Source organism: Enhydra lutris, unplaced genomic scaffold, assembly GCF_002288905.1.
Source record: "Enhydra lutris kenyoni isolate GAN:26980312 unplaced genomic scaffold, ASM228890v2 scaffoldscaffold1, whole genome shotgun sequence".
Lineage (NCBI taxonomy): Eukaryota > Metazoa > Chordata > Mammalia > Carnivora > Mustelidae > Enhydra > Enhydra lutris.
Window position 1 is genome coordinate 34,027,972 of NW_019154085.1, and position 7,275 is coordinate 34,035,246.

At 39.5% G+C, this 7,275-nt stretch overlaps 1 pseudogene; it reads left to right on the forward strand.

The window, feature by feature from the left end:
• The first annotated feature begins 214 nt into the window (after window positions 1-214).
• Window positions 215-688, forward strand: LOC111139446 (annotated as a pseudogene).
• The last annotated feature ends 6,587 nt before the right edge of the window (window positions 689-7,275 follow it).

Genomic DNA, 7,275 nt, shown 5'->3' on the forward strand with positions numbered 1-7,275 from the left:
GACTGGGTGAATATTGGTAACGTTTACTGAGGTGACATTTACCTGGTTTGGGGATCAGAGGGCCAGATAGGCTGGGTTTGGGCCCCCAGGACATCTCAGGCTTTGTGGGTAGGTTGCACACTTAAAAGTCTGGTAATGACTCCGGCCATCTTTTGTTTCCCTGAGAAACAATATGTAAATACTGCTCTCACTCTCTTTTGTCGGGGCTGCCAACATGTCATCCACACTGAGGAAGACCCAGAAACTTCAGGGCCACGTGAGCCATGTCCATAGCCCCTATGGGCAAGCACTGGAAGTCCCCCAGGAGGCCCAGGTAATGCTGGTGGCAGGCATCACCACAGGATCCACTTTGACAAATATCACCCACAGTTTAGCTTGGGAAAGTTGGTATGATGCATAACCATTTAGAGGAACCAGAGCTTCTGTCTGACAATTAACCTCGATAAACTGTGGACCGTGGACCTTGGTCAGTGGGCAGACGTGGCAGAGTGCTGCCCAAAACAAGACAGGAGCTGCTCCTATCATCGGTGTGGTATCATGGGTCTACTACAAAATTTTGGGCAAAGGAATGCTCCCAGAGCAGCTGTCATTGTGAGTGGCATTCTCATTCAGTAGAAGAGCTGAGGAAAAGGTTAAGGGTATGTGTTTGTGTCTTGGGGGGTCGGGGGACTGTGTCCTGGTAGTTTGAGGGAGGTTCATTAAATGCTAAAAAGCGCTTTTCTAAATAAATACAATACAATACAATACTGCCCTCAATGGCCCTGGCATTGTTTAAGGAAGGGCTCTACAGATTGTAGCTCTTCTTGTACTTGTTGCAACAAGGCAGGTCCAGTTATCATCAGCATTTTTCAGACAAGGAAAGGCACACAGCACTAAAGTCAGGAAACCCAGAACTCCACAAGTTACACACCTCATCACTGAATCACCTACCCTAGGATATGATGCTAAGAAAAGTTTGGGGAGTGGTTTTGACTTCTTTATTAATGAATCTTAAATTAAAATATAACACACAGACAAGAAAGTGTAAACATCACACATATGCAGCTGGGTGAGTTATCAAAGCAGGCATGCCAGTGAACAGCCCTCAGGTCAAGCAGTGGCACGTTACTGGTACCCAGAAGCCCAACTTATGCCCCCTCCTAATCACTACCCCATCTACTTACCCAGAGGTAATTGCTCCCTTGACCACTAACACTACAGTTAAATTTTGCCTGTTTTGAACTTACTATAAATGGAATTATAGGATTTTTTTTTTTTTTTTTGGACAAAAGTCTGCCTTGTTTTGGAATGCTTGAGTCATTCAATGGGAATTAGAACATCTTGGTGGAGATTGTCTATAAATTTTGCAGAGAAACCCCCATGCCCATGGAGTGTGCAGGTTTGGAATAAAGTTTCCTAGAGTCCACCAGTAACAGGTGGTGCCGTCTACCTGGAGAAAAAGGAAAGATATGTAAAAAGGAAATTCTAAAGGAGACATTTTTGAGCCTGCATGAATAGAACTAAGGACAAAAAATGCCAGATGGAATTTAAAATGTGGAAAGTGGGAGGTCAGCTCACTGTTAAGGATAAATTATAATGGGCAAATGTAAGGTAGGACTTTTACAGAAAAATGATTTTCTTAGAATGGTTGGGGTAAGGGACCATTTGGAGTGGTCCCCTATTGTATCCATTTGCAAAACCACAAGAGCAAGCTCCTAAAAGTCAATAATATGGAATAAAACTATGTAATATAGTCTGTTTTATGCAATGCAATAAAAAAGATTAAGGGGTGGTACAAGCTTGCAATTGCCAGCTAATTACAAGCTGCATGAGTGATGAAAGGGACTTTATGATCTGACGCCTGCAGTTTACAGAAGCCCAGACTAGTTAAATGATTAGAGGCACAGTTGGCTAGGGCATACCCTGAGAAGGGCAGAGCTGGGTCCAGAGCCTCGGTTTTGAAGACGTTCAGGTCTTCTGGACTATCTTCCTTACGGAGTCAAGATGTATATATGAAGGTTGTGGTTCGAGATCTCAGAAAGATCATATTCAAGGGATATTTTGCATAATAGTCATTCTTCTTTCCCGGAAGACTATGGGACACTGGTAGTGGAAAATGGTTCCTTAAATTTGGGAGTGGGGGTGACTGCACTCACATGCACTGGGAATAGAATTATTCTTTCTTCAACCTGGATGCTCTTTTCCCATTTCTTCAAAAGCTGGCTCTACCTCATCCTTCAACCTTGGTTCCTTAAAGTTGTACCTAATTATTCTCTAATCAGCACTCAATGGGTTTTCTTCTTCGCGTTTATTAAAATAAGTATTTATTCCATGTATTTTTTCATTGCTTGCTTGGTTGGTAAATCTCTCTGTCAACTTCCCCAACTATAATGTGAGTGCTAACCCTTCAGGGACAAGCCTGTACAGTTCATAGCTGTAATCCCAGAATGGACTGACTAGTTAGTGGGTGCTAAATTAAGATTGATTGAAGAGAAAATGAACAGACTTTCTGGAAGGGCTGGGTAGCAACCATGTGTCCTTGAATGGCAGGGTCTCATAGAGGCAAATTGCAGTTGATATAAAGCTATACTACGTCTTTGGGAATTTGAAAGCCATGTTTCTACGAGCATGTTTGAGTATTCCTGGTAACTTTAATTATGTCTCTATGGCCCCTCAGCTTGGAAATCGAGAGAAGCTGAAGATGACCCATCCTGATTCTCTTATTCCACCCTTCTTAAAGTCTGTCCAGTACAAAAAGATGTTGGCTATCCTTATGCGCTCAGCATCTAGGACATTTTCCTGAGTTTGTTTCACACTGGGGAATCAAGTGTTTTTTAAAGTGGCATCTTGCTTCTATTTCCTGGATCATCCTAACAAATCTGAGATGCCTCTGGAGCTGCCTCACTGGCTGGTTTACCTGAGTGTGGCTTGGAAATTCTGACGACATATGCAACAATTTGAGATCCTTTGAGCTGGAATCAGTCTGCAACTGGACTCCCTATGGCACTTCAGAATATCATCAAACCTAGGGAACACTGTTCTTCCTCCCTGACCAGCCCAATGCAATGAGAATAAAGGTAGACTTGATTGAAGGTGTATGTGCACACATCCATGATTTCTATGGCTTGGGAGGCCACAGAACAGTGCATGAATGGTATGAGTAGTGGTTAAATCTGGGGATATCAGGCCGCCTGGGTTCAAAGTTTTTCTCTTTCACTAAGTGGCAATTTGACTTTGGGAGGGTGACTTGTCTTATCTGAGCAAATGCCTACCAGTATGGGTGCCTGGATTTTTGCCTTTAGCGGCTAAATTCCATGCCTATGAAAGTCCCTTTGCCCTGGAATTTCTGAGCCCAAAAGGTATTTTTCAATCTCACACATGGTGAGAGATCACTTGGCAAATGAATACATAACTATCCTCATTACCTGGAAAACTTCAGGTAGGGTATTATTTATAATCAGTGGAGACGCAAAATAGCTTCTGGTGAAATATATTTGGCACAATATCCAGGCTTAGGGGGCATACTAATCAAGAATCAAGATGGCCCAAATCTCTAGCAGAGCAGCAGGTGCACAGGTAAGCAGAATTAGAGTGGCACAGGGCCAGAGGTATGGCTTTTCATTTTCTGTTATTTTCTTACTTAATCCACTGAGTCCCTTTTCCTCGAGTGAATGTGATAGTACGTGTTGGCAAAATAGTGCAGATGTAACTGAGACCATATGGTAGAGTATTTAGACAAATACTTTAATTTAAATAGCAAGTATCTGTTGTGAATACTTTTTTAAAGAGAACAAAGCAATAGTTAAAATACCTTTAAAAAATAAGGCTGACACCATTCTTTGGCATCTGTTTTCATTATTTTTCTACCGCTAAGGTTTGTGCATTAAAAATAAAATTTCCAGTTTCAAGAACTTTTTGGTCAATTGCACATTTAACTAGGAAGCTCAAAATAAAAACTTTCAAGATTGGGATAATGATTTATCTCTTGGCTTGTTTATCCAGTTAAAAGTCAATGTTAACTGCAAAATAAGTGATCCATATCATCAAATAACAGTTAACAGTCTCTTGGGTGAGTTAGTTTAGGGGGTGTGAGATAAATGGATGAATTGATTCTTAGGCTGCATAACAGTTTTGCATACTCTGTTATATTTCATGTAGATTTTGCATATGTCCTTCAGCTAAATCAAAGCATAAGCTTGGATAGTCGATTTACTGCTAAACCGGACTGATTATTTAATAGACTAGTGAACTACAAATTAACTTTCAGTAGTTTGGATTCTGTTGGCTTCTGTCCTAATCTTGATGAACTTCTTCATAAACTTTGAGATTACTCTGGATTATCTGGGTGGGCACAATGAAATCACAAGAATTCTTAACAGTGGAAGAGGGAGGCAGAACTGGAGGTCAGAACAATGCAATGGGTGAAGGACTCCACCTGACACACATTACTGGTTTTGAAGCTGGAGGATGGTGGCCACGAACTAAGGAATGTACGTGGTGTCTAGAAGCAGGAATGGGCAAGAAAATATATTTTCACCTAGGGCTCCAGAAAGGAATACAACCCTGCCAATACTGTGATTTTAGCCTGGTGAGACAACTGATATCCCTGATAAAACACATCAAACTAACATAGAAATAAGAGGACACATTGAGTTTGTGTTGACCTACTGATGGGATTTCTTTGGGTTCGTAGCCAAATTTCATGGGAGCCCCTCTCAATCTCCTAGGTCTTGGGCACATGGCTTCATATTTGCAAATGCCTGTGTTTCCCTGTTAAAATAGATAAGGTTGTGACAATGGGCATATAGAATGATAGTAGTGGCGAGACACTAAGTCTATGTGTTCAATGTCCTCTTTTACAGTTGAGAAATTTGAGGTTTAGCTAGGTGGAGGGATTGCCATAATCTGGAATTCCATTGATTTCACTGCCTTCTATTTAACAAATATGAACTGAGCTGAGGAGAGGACATGACAATAGCAATATATGAAACTCATGTTTAAAAAAGTCAGTATAGCTGACCCAATGAATGGCACAATTGGTTTAGCCTCTGACTCTTGATTTCAGCTTGGGTCATGATCTCAGGGTCATGGGATCCAGCCCTGCATGGGATTCTGCACTCAGTGGGGAGTCTGTTTGGGATTCTTTCCCTCTGCCCATCCCCCCACACTGGTGCACATGTGGTCTCTCCTTTCTCTCAAATAAAAAAAAAAATAATAATAAATAAATAAATAAATAAATCTTTTAAAAAACCTATATAGTAAGAACAATTCTGTGTCATTAGCATCATGTGTACTTGAGCAATAACCATAAATAAAAGCATTAGCTTTTTAGGTAATGTAGAAATCTATCATTCTAAGTCCAGGGTCCAACTGATTGATAGTATGATACTGAAGATTCATCTTTAACTAGAAAATTGCCAACTCACTCTGTGTTTGAAGGTGTGTTCTGCATTTTTGATGGGTTGTTGGAAACAGGTAACTAAAGTAACACTTGGGAGAAAGCCTAGTTTATTGACTTCGTGAACATGGAATTGCATTCTTTTTTCATGGGCTCAGAGGGAAGGAAACTGGCATGAGTATCGAAAAAGTTTTTCTTGATCTTTGGAACACAGACATTTGATTTGACCATTAATTTCATATTGTACACCCTGAAGTAATTTTCAATATATGTTGTTTGGCTGTGTATTCACAGTTGATATTTTTATTTTAATTATGTATTATTTTTATTATATATGCATATATATATATATATGTATGTATAGTAAAATATATATAATTTTTTTGTACTGAGAGAAGGATAATGACATAGTCTGGAAAGAAACAACCATGCCAGAAATGCAAGATTCTGGAATGTTTCAACTATGCTGTTATTCATGCATGAGTGATGCTATCATGTCACCCTGTCAGCATGACATAAGATGTGAGCTGTTTTTCTGTGTGATCAATAATATTTCCACAGATCATAAAATTTCACTATAGAAAACTTGGAAAATAAAAGTGTGAAGAAGAAAATTATTTACTAATAACTTTATCACTCAGAGATGAGCACTTTAGGGTTGCTATGTATTTTATCTTTTGTGATATTCTTTGTGTGTATTTTTTTAAATAACAAGATGGGGTGATATGCTCTATTTTGTAAAATTTAATATATCACATGTATATTCCCAAGTTATGAAATATTCTCCCCAAACCATAAAATCTATGATGTCCCTCAATTTGCTAAAGCAATCCCCAATTTTTGGACATAAAAGCTATTTTTTGCTCTTTAAAATAACATCACAATAGGTGTCTTCAAATATATTTTGTATTGCTTTGATTGCTTCCTTGGGATATATTTCTAGACCTGTATTTACCAGGTTGAGCAGTCTGGGAATTTTCCTAGTATTGACTCAGGGTTTTCTGGCCCCATTCCAATGGTAGGGCCTTTTGATACAGATGACTAGAGGGGAAGATGGTTGTCTTCCTTACTGGGGGACCTACCCCTCTGAATGTATTTCTGGGGTACAGCCTAATATTCTCTTTTGATAGAAGAGCTTCTCTTTTAACCATTTTTCTGGAAGGGGAGTTCTTGTGGCTAAAAAAAATTTTGTTTTTTAAATCAGATCTGCAAAGCATGAGTTTTTATGACTAATGCTGATGAGCTGATGAAAAAAATGGTAATGTGGATACAAAAACTGTTTGAAAATTTAAAAGGAGAATATACATATTTGAGGTTCTTCCTCTTTTGGAGTTTTCTTGAAGTCAGAAAATCCTAGCCCATAGAGGACCTGACACACACTTTCTTATTAGGACATTCTGGTTGTTTGCTTGTTTTTAGAGAGGGGAGGCATGAGGTGCAGAAGGAGAGGGAGAGAATCTTAAGCAGGCTCCAAGTCCAGTGCAGAGCCCCACGTGGGGCTTGATCTCACAGTTCTGAGAGCATGACCTAATCAAAATAAGAGTCAGACACTTAACTGACTGGGCCACCTAGGTGCCTCTCCTGTTAGGACATTCTTAACAGCATTTACAAGGAAATCACGCACATTGGGCTTGAAGATCTTTAAGGACAGTAACCCTTTCCACCTGAAATCTTGAATATTTATAAACATTGTGCAGAGAAGAGGTCTCAACTTCCTTTTTTCGAATGTGTGTGGGTTCCAAATAAACCTTTCATATGTTTCTAACAATGGTCTTGGGCTTAAAAACACCTGCATTGTCCACGAATAATAGCAACTACCATATGTAGGAAATCACCTTTGATCCAGGCAGTGCTCTAGGTTCTTTGTGTATCTTTTTTATTCCTCAAAACAACTTTTT